Raw genomic sequence first — 14,409 nt, forward strand, 5'->3', positions numbered from 1 at the left:
CATTGTTATTTATTATAGTAGGACCAATAGGGCCCCTGCTAGGCTTGTTTTTTTTGGGTTTTTTTACACACACGCTTAAGTTATGTTTGTGACGGTGCCCCCCCCATAAGGCTTTATGGAAATATGGTTATGAATATATATCTGACATAACTAGAATATGTTTTATGCTACATATGCCATGTAACATATATCTGTAAAGGTTATGCTCTACTGAATCTATTAATCCTATTTGTATGCATGTATCATTTTTGTACTTGAAGTTATGAATATTGGCTGTGTACGTGCTTGATTTCTAAGTAGTCTTAGTAGAGCATTTGGTCAGCTTCTTGAGAAAGGAATGTGCAAATTAAGTGCCCAATCAAGAAACACTTAAAGGACAATGAATCTTGTAAGGCTCCAATCCACATAAGAAGTCTACCTGAGGATGTTCAAGGTAGCATGTAAGCAATGGCTGCTGCCTGTAAAAACTGAGTCATGCATGGACATGTGACTTGCCCATGTGACTCCAAAACTCCATCTTGGAGCTGGACTTTGCATAGGAGAGAGGAGGGGGGTCTCCACCCACAAGAGAGAGTCTATTTAAGCCCGTGGGAGACCCCTTCATTAAGTTTTCAGCTTGCTGAAAAGATAGCCCCTCCACCCCCAAGGATACCTGAAAGAAACTGGAACAAAGGTCAGTAACTACGGGGGGTGTGAGTGATTGCTGGACCAAGACTAGAAGGAGACTAGTCTGTAAAAGGAAGCTTACTGGGTGAGGTTTTTATCTCTATTCAGTTTTCTTAGACGTAGACTTGTGTGTTCTATTTTATTTTGCTTGGTAATTCAGTTTGTTCTGTCTGCTATTACTTGGAACCACTTAAATCCTACTTTCTGTATTTATTAAAATCACTTTTTACTTATTAAGTAACCCAGAGTATGTATTAATACCTGGGGGGGGGGGCGCAAACAGCTGTGTATACCTCTCTATCAGTGTTATAGAGGGTGAACAATTTATGAGTTTACCCTGTATAAGCTTTATACAGTGTAAAACAGATTTATTTGGAGTTTGGACCCCTTTGGTAGTTGGGCATCTGAGTGTTAAAGACAGGAACACTTCTTAAGTTGCTTTCGGTTAAGTCTGCAACTTTGGGGCACGTGGTTCAGACCTTGGGTCTGTGCTGGAGCAGATGGGCATGTTTGGCTCAGCAGGACAGGGTGCTGGAGTCCCAAGCTGGCAGGGAAAGCAGGGGCAGAAGTAGTCTTGGCACACCAGTTGGCAGCCCCAAGGGGGTTTGTGTGATCCAACCCGTCACAATGTTTTCACTGCAACTGGAGGTGTAATTGCAGCCTGGGGAGACATACATGTGCTAGCATGGCTAAAAGTAGCAGAGTAGATGCAGTGACACAGGCTTCAGCATGAGTATGTACTTACGGTTTCTAGCATGCTTGTACTCCTGAGGACATTACTGCTGCACCCACTGCTCTCTTTAGCTATGCTTTGTGGGTACATCTCCCTGTGTTGCAGTCACACCTTGGATTGCAGTGTAGACATATGCTTAGTAAGAGACAGTCCTTGCTCTGAAGAGGTCCCAGTTTAATTAGACAAACTGAGTGGGAATAAGGAAATACTAGTATTTCCTTTTCCCAGATGGGAAATTAAGGCACAGAGAGACTTGTTCAAGGTTACATAAGTTTGTGTTAGAGCAAGGATTTAAACCCACAATCTGATACCTTAACCATATGATCATTCCTCTCAAGTAAGCATCTTAACCATGATGCTGTAGTTCTTCAGTGCAGCCACTTAGCATCAGCAGAATGTGGGTGCATTCATTCATGTGCCAAATATGCGAGAGAAAAGGTGGGTGAGGTAATATCTTTTATTGGGCCAACTTCTGTTGGTGTGAAAGACAAGCTTTCAAGCCACACAATTGATCTGAAGAAGAGCTCTGTATGGCTTGAAAGCTTCTCTCTCATATCAACAGAAGTTATTACCTCACCCACCTTGTCTCTAATACCCTGGAACTGACACAGCTGTAACTGCTATGTGCCAAATATTGGCATTTTAATATCCTTGGTCCGTGGTACACATTGTACTTTAAATATACTAGATATAAGGTACTTTTTTACCCCGTATATAACTGGTCTGTTAGGGAGCATACTGAAGGATCTGGCTAGATGCAATCATTGCTAACAAAAGTTTAGAATTCTTAGTCTATAAAGGTCACTTGTTGATATGAATCAACAGACAAGATAATGTTCCACTCTTTCCATGTTCCACTGTTGAAAAAGTTTAAATAACTGTTCTCTCTTCTCACGTTATCTTTTTTTCTGGTGATATTCATTAGGTTACGTTTATACATGTATAACATGCCCCTGCCTTCTATGATCCAAATAAATCTAAATGGAGTCCTGGAGATTCCCACAGCTTGAGCTGTGATTCTGATACCTTTTAATCACACTGAACAGTACTTTACTCCACAGTTATTCCACTGAAGTTAATTAATGGGACTAATCATGGAGTAAAGTGCTGCTTATCCAAATCTGGCCCTTAATTATGGGGGAGTGGAGTGAAGGTAGCAAATGAAAAATACTCATCTCCTGTGTAGGTGACATCCACTAGAATGCCATAGACCCAAATAAATTTAGTTTTATCATTTAAGTAATTTAAGACTCCGTGGTCAGTATTTCTGGCTTTCATGTGGCAATGTTTTGTTTATTCATGGCATTTAAATTCTACTTTTTTGAGTTGCTGATCATTACTTGTGCCGTTGCTGAACAATATGTTACTTCAGTGACTGAAAGAATAGATTTCAGCCACATTCACAGTAAAATCCTGGCCCCACAGAAGATAATGTAGTTTTGCCATTGACTTAAGTGGGGCCAGGATTTCACTCTCAGTGTTGAAGAAAATCCTGAAGAAGCCCATCTGGTCAAATAATTGATTTCTCATCCAGTAACACGTTTTGTAAGTAGTAATCTTATAGAATGAAAGAAAAACAAAAAATAACCATCTTCCCCTCACCAATTGTCTGGTGTAAAGAGCAAAACAACATTGAAATCAACACCAACAGAGAATTTGGGCCTAAGTTAAGACAATGTTAAGGTTGCACAATGAAGCACACAAAAGCCAGGAAATGGCAAATCCTGATACCTTATGCATATATATTACGTCAGTCTCTAATTATATTATTACATGCTATTTCTCAAATAATATTTATTTAAATTGCTAATTTTATTTATTTAGCACCTATCTTCACATCATTTAGAGCACACAGTTAGTGTTTTAAAATTTCAATACACTAAGCCATTTATTGAAATAATTAAGCATGCAATTCCTCATTTCAAAGGAAAAACAGAGATATCAAACCCCTGAGCTCCAATTATACTCTCCTTTAAGTTACAGCCCCTCTGCTTATGTGCCTGCATCTTTCCGAAAGGCTATATAATGATGATGCTCCATGTGTACTCTAGATTTGAGGACCAATCTTTTTCCTTCATAAATGTTTAAAAAAGGACCATATGATTAAAGAGAGAGGTTGATATTTATCTAGAATAGTTTGTCTTTAGAGCTGCTTTGTTGTCCTTTTATGATCTCCAGCATCATAAAAAGGGAAAAGCAAACTTAACTACTCCCACAGGCAGAAGAGTGGAATTACTCTGTACCAAACTTCTGTTGTGTGAAATCTAACCTTCCCTAAGCCAAGTAAAAGAGTACCTAAGTTATGAAGTAATGCACCTGTTGATCATCGTTATATTATGTCAAGTAGCACAGGGATTGAGAAAGAGGGCATTGTAGGAGTTGCGGAGTTCAGTGGGGGTGGAAGGGATAGAATGGCAACTGATCCTGTGTGATCCTCCAGTCTTTTGTGTGAAAATTTTGAAAGATGTGCACTCTCTATATTAGGGAGGAGAAAATAAAATAAAATGAGTTTTTGTTTTGTAGTTTTGCTACTGCTTTTGAGGTGATCATTAATCCATGATGATTTGTGACTTGCAGTCTTCGTTCTTTTTGTCTAAATCTGATTCAGAACTCTTCAGATTTTCCTACTCCTAGTAATTTACAGATGATTTTTTTAAAATGCATCTTAGCTGTGAAGCTGCAGATACATTATTTTAATGAAGCAGTATGTTGCTACTTTAGGTATGGTCATGTCTGTGATTAAAAGCTCTTTGCATCCATCTCTTTAGCTGTTCTGCTGCTTCACTTGAAAATAACAGCGGCTATCAAAGTAACAAAAGACTAGGTTGTACTCCTAAGGGAAGTAATTATAGCAAAGCAGATAGCTTACAAATGATAATTTTACCTTCTATTTCACTATTCTGTACCCAATATTTATCACAGTAGTACTGAAAGAGCCATAAACTTAATGTAGATTATGGAATGTAATAATAAATGAACATAAGGCAATGGAAAGCTGGAGTTTCACTAGACTTGAAATAAATATATTCTTACAATAGTTCAGCCACAGTAGAGAAAATTTCCAAGGTTAAGTAGGATGCTTTTTTTACTTTACATGGATAAATGGTACATTGGTCCATGGACGCACATACAGAACTTCAATTGGTTATTTTTGAAGCTGGGCGTTTGTTGTTAGGACTCTGTGTATCTGAATGGGAAAAGCTGCATAAACCAGAAATATGTGCAATTATTTGCACACAGTAGAATATCTAGGGCATCCATCAGATCAAACCCTCCAAGTCTGGCGTCTTTTTATATGAAAGGCTTTCCACATCCATATTAATCTGGGACATGGTCTGGATTGTGGTAATAACTAGGCCAAAAATACTTTGCATGTCTGCATTTTTCTATCTGAGCACAGATCTACTTATGGCCTTCAAGATACAGCTATATGATTTGTAATTGCTAAATTACATGTCCATTGCTCTCTCCTCTCCTTTCTGGATTGCCCCTCACACACAGAGACATAGCAGTATCAATTAATCAGTTTTCTGAAAACATCAATCACATAGTTTTTGTCATGCAAATGGCAAATCACATATGCCTAGTGTTACACAATGCACTTGTATTGATTTAACAGGTGTTAAGAATTCACATCTCGTGATTTTCTTCATCGCTTCTGTGAACTCATGAAACCACATTACAGATATGAAAGGCACAAAGCATCAGTCAGACCACATTTATTATGCAGACAGGTCTGAAGGATTGTTCCCTAATAGGCCTTAGTTTTTGCAGACTTTCTCCTGCTCCTATTGAAGTCAATGGGCTAGATTCACCAATATGATCTCAGCCTTAGCACCGTGACGCATAGGGACCATACATAAATGGCATAAATTACAGTAGTCCCTAGGCTTGTTTAACTAATTCCAGGGCTACCATAGATCCTCTTTCAGAATCAGAGCTGTAATCATCTCCCTGAAATCATCTCCCTGTAATCATCTCCCCACTTCCCTACATTGAGTGGAATTTGGACACTGGGAAGTTTTGCCATATACTTCAAAGGGAGAAGGATTAGACCTAATTGTTTAGCTTTCAAGGTAGTAATTTTAGAGAGGAGAGTTCTTGATAGTCTTTGTGAATGGAAAGGTTTCCCTAGGTTAGGTGCCTGTTGGAAGGGAGTACAAGCGAGAAGTGTTTAGGTAACCCTTCATATTACACAAGACTGTTTCTGGTGATCACTGTGGTGAGCACAGACCTATAGTACTAGTCGCAACCAGTATTTCCAGTTAAGCGATGGGAAGTCAGGGTAGATGGCATTTCCTATTCTGTAGACGTGCTGATGCTGACTGTCCTGATCAATATTAATTTCTGCTCCTGTTCCATGTTCCTCAGTCTCATATAGTGCACTGGTGGTTTGCTTTGTTTTGACTTCAGCCCTTGTAAGCCCCTTCTGCTGCCACAAATATACACTGAATGCTGGCTGGAAAAGATGCTGGTTTTGAACCATGTTACCTAAAACCCAGATTTTGGTGCAGAGACTCTTTTGAAGACTCCAATCTGTATACCAATGAGTGCTCCAGATCATATGATTGGAACATATGTCTCTTGGAGTTCATAAAAAAGAAAAGAGCATATGCTGTTTGGAAAAAATAGCATCATGATTCATATGCTAATGTTAATTGATACTTTAATACATATTTGCCAGATCACTTTAGTAAATAGTCGTACTGGCTATTCATTTTAATTGTCTTATTCATTGATTAAAATAGTGTTCCATTTAATTTTGCTGCAGATGAGTAACACTTCACTATATAAAATATGAGCAACTTCAGTGACTGATGTGTTTATTACATTTGGTGGCCGATAATGATAAATATATGTATCATAAAATAACTCAGAAAAGATGCATTATGTAATGTACCCATCACACGTCATTTTTGTGTTCTAGGTAAATACAGTGGCATATATGCCTGTCTGCACATTTCATAATTATATATTCCAGCTTTGGGTCAGAAAAGCTCTTTGCTGAAAGACATATATGTGTACATAGCATTTATGTCTGTTCAAACTGAAAAATATTTCCAAACTGTAATGCAACTTACGTATTAACAGCAAAAAGTCTATTAACATTGCACTTAAGCAATGTGTGTTGTACAAGAATAATTGTCTTTCAGATCTCAAGGTTCTAAACGCTTTTGTATATAGTTTGACTCAAAAGCTATTTGATATTCATTAAGTGTGTTTGCACAGTGATATTATAGCAGAAGATAGCATTTCTGAAGGTTTAAAAAAATATATTAGTGGGCTCCACAGAATCAGGCTTGTTAGGTCTGAGGTTTAAATACTGTAAACAGCAAAGGATCCGAGGTGTGTGTTTCCAGAGGGGGGCAGCATTGTATCAAAAAGAAAAACAAAAGACAAATAGGCAGTGTGCCTGAGTTCTAGGCTTGTAATTAAAGTGTACACTATGAAGCAGATAGTGGCTCAAATCAGACTAATAAATCTGTGGGTTAATAACGCGTTAGTCAGATCAGTGTGCCCCATAATCACTGGTGTTGATCCATTTGTCTCTTTTTACATAGTATATTGAGTTTAACCAATAATTCATCAAAGAATAAAGTTTCATAAAACTCTGCTTGATATTTTATCCCAATGACTATGCAGCTATTAATAAGTTTCCCAACAAAATTAACTACTGGTGTTATAATTTAAAATATTCTTGAAAGGTCACCTTTTGTGTTTCCATGGCATTTCTTATTACTGGCTACCTAATGAATTGCAAGAACAAGGCTCTGCTACTGAGATTGCAGGTGACTGAAACTGCTGACAAATGGCTGCAAAGCTCAGTCTTCTGGGGCTCGTGTCTGGCTTTGCTTTCTTCTCTCGGTTACAGGAATTCTTTTTTTTTTTTCTTCAGTCAGGCAGGTGTTTATATGCACTTGCTTACCTACCTTGCCTCAGAGGGCCATTGCAGCTGATGGAGAATCATCTTTATTAATTCTGCAGAACAGGGAATATGCAGTATGGCAGATTCTGATACCCAGTTTTTTTTAAAGAGGCAGGCAATTATATTGTGTATAAAATGAATTGGTTCTGATATTTACATGGCAAGGATTTGTAAACTTGTTAAAACTTCCTAAATATTTTTTTAAAAATCTACTATAGATTAGGAGCGTCTCATTAAATAAATTGTAGAGCAATTTCAAATGCTGGCACTCACTTTCTGTTGAACTATACCATGGTTTATTTTTCTCCAGTTCATAAAAATTCACCATATTGTCAATATTTTCAGACTATTAAAAATGAGATGGATGCAGACAAGTGTTTTTAAGAGCAACTGATGAAGCCTCTGGGGTTTCTTTCCTTGTTTCTTTGTGACTAGTGCCAGGGATGCTGTAAGGGGAAACAGCGCACTGTTACTTCTACAGAATTACTAGGTTAAAATTTCCAGACCTACTGGTTGGATTGATTTGTTAATTAGAACAATCCAGTCTGAAAGGGGAGGTGTGGCAGTCAGATCAGAAGATTTTCATCTTCAGGCTTGTACTGCAAGGAAGGATGATCAAAGCCACTGTGAGAATAAATTTGTGACACTATTGCTACAATAAGCCTCTGCTTTCAAATGGCTTCGACCTCAGCTATCAAGTTCTACTTGGACAAGAAATCAAATATATGGGGCCACATCTGCACAACTTCTAACATCATATGCACTTGTATGAAATGTAAAATGAGTTTGTGCCAGCATAGATATGCCACTGTGTACACATGTAGACATATGCAGCCATGGAAAATATGCCTCGTTGGTGCATGCACAACTGCAATGAGCCCATGTCTATAGCATGCTATTTTTGCACAGGAGAACAATTTGTGCAGTGTGAGTGGAGTTGTGATTATAGTCAGTCCATTGGCAGGATTTATCATAATTGGACAAATTTGGAGAAATAATGACAAGTATGGGTGAATAAAACTTGTGGAAATGTGTATTTGTGTGAAGAGTCACACCCAATATGCTCATGCCAATGCTTTGGAAGTCTGTCATGGAATACCATGTGACCAATCACACCTCAAATATTGCAGCACAAATATCAAATGCCAACGGAATACTCATATTGAACATTACTCAAGCAACTCATATGCTGCAATTTATTTTCCCAAAACAATAATTGAGCAGACTTGAATGGTTGAGGATCAAGGTTTAGGTAAAGTAATACGAGAGAACATTTTCAAATCTGTGTAAGATTTAGAAAATCTGATACCCAGGACCCTGAACAGCAGTGGGGAAAATTACATCATGTGCAACCTTTGTGTGACAGGCTCAGTGAAAACAGTAATTTACCATTGCTATTATAAGGAGAATGAGTCAATACACTTGTTTTCTACAGTTACATAAACATAGAGGCAATTCATGCATGAAGTGTATTATAATCCTGGCTAATTTTATATCAAATTTAAGAGAGCGAGAGAGCCAACTGTATGGTGTGGGAAAGGGAAAAAAGCTACAGAAATGCCACAGAAAGAGAGACTGGTATGAACTGCATGAAAGGGAAAGGTGGTGCTTCCCGCAACTTAACTCCTTTGCAGTCAGTGCATGAGCTCACCTGCTTTAGAAGTGAGGGGAAAAACAACTCTATATGGAATGTGTATTGTTCAGACACCATTGGGCCTGACTCTGTTGCTCAGTTCTCTGGGCAGGGATGAAGGGGGCGGAAGGTAGCTTTAAGCAATCTTTGTTTTTCTCATATTCTGAGGCCATGCTCGGGGGGTAGGGGGGAATACAGAGGCTAATGGCTTCTATTTAATGAAAATGAAACTAAACCTGAGAGAATTGGATGCATTCTAATGTTCTTTGAAAATCACAAGATAGGTATTGGGCCTGTGCTTTGTCACTGAAATCTACGAGTATCTTGGATGCACAGACAATGCATGACTAGGCTTGTGACTATGCAATTTACATGTGATTGCTACCAAAAATGTGTGCTAATGCATCCTCTCATTCTGCTTATTTTTGAAATAAATAACTTTTTCTCACTTGCAAATACATGCACTGGTTGGACAGACCTCAGTTAAAGGACTGGTCCATAATTTTTTGTTGATTTTTGTCCACATAAAGATTCAGCCAACAATTCTTGAAGAAAACCTGTTTGGTCCCTTGTTTCAGATTTTCACTACTGAAAACAGTCAATCTGGATGTTTTAAAATATTTTTGTGTTTCTGCCCAGGATCTTTAAAAATCTATTGTATAGAAGAGCAATAAACGCTAATGGGAGTGAGAACAGTAGTTCCTTTGCCCTTTTTAAAAAATAGTGGATTTCTGTTTATAACAAGTGAGCTGTTGAACATGTATGGTGGTTTTAATTACTCAAAATGTTCCTGAAGGTTTATGTATTCCGGTTCACTGCTAATATCTGACTAATTTATTTCTCAATGAATTTCAGTCCATGAACTAAAATATTTGTCTACTTGGACTTATTTTTCTAGATGGTAGACTAGAGCAGACGCCGTGCTACTGCATTTTAATCCATGCATTGAATTACTGTTTGCAGAACAAAGGTGCTGCGTCAGATTCATCCCTGGTGTAACTCCATTGACATTAGCCATATCTGACTCTGTTAAAGTCAATGAGGTTATATTGAAGGTGAATTTGATTCAATGGGCCTGATTCTCTAGTACAACCACTTACACCTGAGATTAACATTAGTGTTCTACAGTCACATTGCCCTAGTAGCACAGGTGTTGATGACTGGCCGTGGAAAATTAGGCTCAAAAACTAGTGTCTACAAAAAAGGAAATTTGCACAAAGTCACACTTTTAGACTGACAGAAAATCATGAATGCAAAGGAGATTCAGAATGAAATATATATTACAACCTTCAGTAGCTAACCATCCAATTAACCAGTTTCTTGAAGTGCTCTTGTAACAGGATCGGAAATGTTAAGTAAGTTCTGCTTATTCACTAAGGCCCCCTAGATATATGAAAAGAGGGAATGTCTCCCTAGGAAGAGGGAGTGGATTGAGGTGTGGATTGAGCACACTGGATGAGGGAACTTAGCAGCAACTATGCTGCTAAGTTTAAGATGAACTTTTTTTTTCATTAATTTCTGTGCTAAGGAACAAAACTCCAGTTTGGAGGTGTTTGGATTCTGCAGAGTGTGGACTGTTTTTTAGAGCAGAATGAGAAAGGCATGAGCTCACTGACCTATTGTGCTTAAGCATTCAAAGATAGATGGCATATTTCTCAGTTAAAAGCAGATACCTGGTATTCTGTTGCAGCCATAAGAGTTTTTTCAGCTCTTGTGAGACTTTTATATGTAAAATCCTATTGTGGTAAAATAATAAAGCTATGACAATTAAGGAAACCCACAAAAGAAGGAAATTCAGCGCACAACTCACATCCTTCGTTCAGCTTGTGTTTAACCATGGTGGCCCAAACACACCTTGATCAGGGAGTTTCAGAACAAATCCTAATATTTATAGTACTCAAACAAAATGGGTTTAAGTCAGAATGGCATCTTAACCTCTTAATTTCTTTGCTTTTCTCAGTTTCAGTGCAAGGTGGAACCTTTACATTTTTAATGTGTTTTTACAGATACCATTAGATTTTCTATTTTCTTTGTGTAACAAGAAGCAGAAGTGGTACTGGACACTTCCCTTGACATCATATTCATACTGAGAAAATAGAACTGAAATGTCAATGGAATATGGCATGGAAACATCAGATGACATTTTGAAAGCTATTAGAAAGTAGAACTTGTTGAGCAATTTTCAACAAAATGTTGTCATTTTCAGACAAGAAAATCATCAAAACCAAAACTTTCCCAAGAAATACACCAATTTCAACAAAACTCTTATCAGGAAAAGTTTCTCATGTACAGAATTGAATTTTTGGTTTCCAACATCCCAGATGCATGCACTAACCACTGGGCTATTGGCTATTCAATACCAGGGCTCTTGCTTTTCATGTTACTTAGTGGAAAAGTTTGAAAGGTCTTGATTTTTTTTATACTGACACAGAACAAATTTTGAAACCTCAGAATTGTTTTTCATCTAGCCCTAATCACAAGCTCATTGTGATCATCTTCAAGACTCTGTACAGCATTGCCCCTTCCTGCTTAGCTGCCTTGTTTCTGACAATATTTTTCTCTACCTCCTTTACTCCAGTAATGATGCCAGCCTCAATGCCCTGTTAGTCTGATTACTCTACAGCTCCCTCTCCAGGCTTTCTTCTACCTGTGTGGAACAGTCGTCATGAGCTGGACTGGAAAAGCCACTATCTGTTATGTCCTGCTGCTACTGATATACTACGATTACAATAAGTGTGTAGTTCTCAGAATCTGGCAAGCTGCTTCCATGTCTTCTAGCTGGCAAGCCCTAAAAATCTTTTCCCCCAAATGGTTTGTGCCCTAGGACATAGTACTTGATTATAACAGCGCTAGTCAGCTAAACAAATTTAAACCAAAAATGTATTAAAAATCGAGTCATCTGCTGACTCCTTATACTCACTATTGTAAATCTGCTGGGTTTTATGGCTGTTATAACAAGTGAGGCTGAAATTTGAGCGGTGTGAATATATAAGAAAAACTAAAACCATGCAAAACTCAATTAGTTTCCGGTTTTGTTATGAAACCAAAACTCAGCTCGGGTTTTCAGCCAGATTTGGTGAGGTTCACAGACCTTTCAGTAATGCTGGGTAGAGGTTACATTAAACTGGGATAAGCTTTTTCACCTGGCCATTCCAGGCTATTAATCATTTCCCTAAGTGATCTCATTACAACAGTAGACCCAGGACACTTGTCTGGACTTGCTGCTGAGCTATTTCTCACCTTATTGCTAAGACCTGATGTTTGGGTAAATTTAAAATGCACTTACTTATACTGACAACATGACTGCAATATACACAATTACACTGATACTCTTCCTCCTCACCTTATCTGGCTGGTGAATCTTGCTCATATGCTCAAAAAGCTGATCGCCATATTTGGGGTCGGGAAGGAATTTTCCTCCAGGGCAGATTGGAAGAGGCCCTGGAGGTTTTTCGCCTTCCTCTGTAGCATGGGGCATGGGTCACTTGCTGGAGGATTCTCTGCTCCTTGAAGTCTTTAAACCACGATTTGAGGACTTCAATAGCTCAGACATAGGTGAGAGGTTTTTCGCAGGAGTGGTTGGGTGGGATTCTATGGCCTGCGTTGTGCAGGAGGTCGGACTGGATGATCATGGTGGTCCCTTCTGACCTTGGTACCTATGAATCGATGAACTAACACAGCTTGTCCTCTCAATACTGAATATTTGCTTACTAGCTAAGAAAATTAATTTGGAAGACTGGAACACTACCACCTGGTGAAACTTTAATAACAATAGTAATTAAATGTTTTTATTTTATTATTCATTTTTCTATAAATCTGTAAAAACTAAAATGTGCTGGTTCTGATACCTGACATTCTCTTGACTCTGTCTTGACTGACCCTCCCTTATGGCAATGTATTTACCTTCAGAAATTTTTAAAAGACTAACAGAGACCTAAATTGTGGCACTCCTTGTACCATATTCACTAGGTGGTTCTGAGGCCTAACTTAGTTGATTCTAACTTAATAAAAATGCTGAAAAAGTTTTTAAAAATAGAGTAATAGTCACCTTGTTCTAAAAATATAAAGTGGATCAGAAAATGCACATATAACAAATTTAATGTGCAGGAATGAGAAATAAATGATTAGCTAGCTAAAAGCAGCTGTTTTAAACTGCAGGATGCTGGATTCCTAAACTGATATCTTAGCAGGAGTGTCATTATGTAAAGGCCATCAAAAGTTTATTTTCTTATTGTTTCATTTATATTGGTGTAAATTAAGAAAAAGATGAACACTCCACTACAAAAGACTGTATTGAGTTTATTGCAAAAAGTGCAACTCTCTGTCTGAAAAGATGTAATTTCTACCTGGGAGTTTGTTAAACTACTTTAAATACAAAATGCAGGGGAAATTGAAGACTCTTTTCATATTTATCTAAGAGCATCCTGCCCACTATGCTGAAGTATCATTTGAGGAAGGGAGTTTTTTTAATAGAAATGATGTTGTAATGTCCATATTTCTTACTGTCATTTTAACACTATTTCTTAGGGTACATCCGGGAATGGACAGGAGTATGAGAAGTGACATGACACCAATGCAAGTAAGCAAAGTAGATTTTGTGGGACTCTGTAGAGCTAGGGTGCCCCTAACACATTCATTTAAGTGTACTTAGTGCTGGATTGGTAATCATGGAGACTGGGACAGATCCTCAGCTGGTGGAAGTTCATAAGCTGAAGTCTTATGCTTTTCCAAAAATAGGTACAATCACAAGCAATGGCAGTGTAAGGTTCCTCACACTGTCCAACCTTACCAAGCACTTTATCTCCTGACATAAAGGCACCTCCTTTTGGGGTAGAAGAAATATAGTCTCCATGCCCTCTGTAGTCCTTGGCCAATGAGACTGCCAAAAAGGATGATTTCAAGCACTTTCATCCTTCAGAATGAAGCTTTATGTTGTAGTAATTTTCATACATGGTATACAAGTCAGACTAATAATCCGCATTTCCAAAATATGTTTGGCACATCTGTTAATCTTAGAATGCTAATTGAATCGATTGTATAGTTGTAGCTCTAGAATTTCTGGTCTCTCTCTTCAGTTTGCATAAGAAGAATCAAACATTAATAGGGGTTTAAATTGCCTGAATAAAAATAAAGACTGCAGAATCAGGCTCCAAGTTGATTAAACAGTTTCATAACCAAAAAGAAAAAAAAAATCAAAATAAAAGGAAGAGAAACAGAAGTAATTACAAGGATGATAAAAGGCATAAATAATGCAGCATCTCCTTTTCTCCCCTCTCTGAATGAAAGGGTGAAATAATACAATAAACTACAATAGCCATTAACAATGATTAGTTATGACATGGTAGAATTAATTTAATTATTTTTATTATTTAATAAATATCTGTATTTTCCTTTGGGAATTAGTTGTTTAGAGGCTTTTGAAATCCCTTTTGGCAGCTATTTGCATCTTTA

General features: G+C 37.8%; 1 long non-coding RNA gene across 3 annotated transcripts in view; it reads left to right on the plus strand.

Moving 5' to 3' along the window:
• The window catches only part of LOC122465702, a 54,643-nt gene that overhangs the window by 39,435 nt on the left and 799 nt on the right, over positions 1-14,409 (plus strand). For 2 of the 3 annotated variants that reach the window (XR_006290721.1, XR_006290720.1), the window contains exon 2: positions 13,486-13,537. This is a non-coding gene — a long non-coding RNA (uncharacterized LOC122465702). Of the gene's footprint in view, positions 1-11,593; positions 11,770-13,485; positions 13,538-14,409 lie in introns of all 3 variants that reach the window. The other variant, XR_006290719.1, reaches the window with a different exon arrangement.

Source organism: Chelonia mydas, chromosome 4, assembly GCF_015237465.2.
Source record: "Chelonia mydas isolate rCheMyd1 chromosome 4, rCheMyd1.pri.v2, whole genome shotgun sequence".
Lineage (NCBI taxonomy): Eukaryota > Metazoa > Chordata > Testudines > Cheloniidae > Chelonia > Chelonia mydas.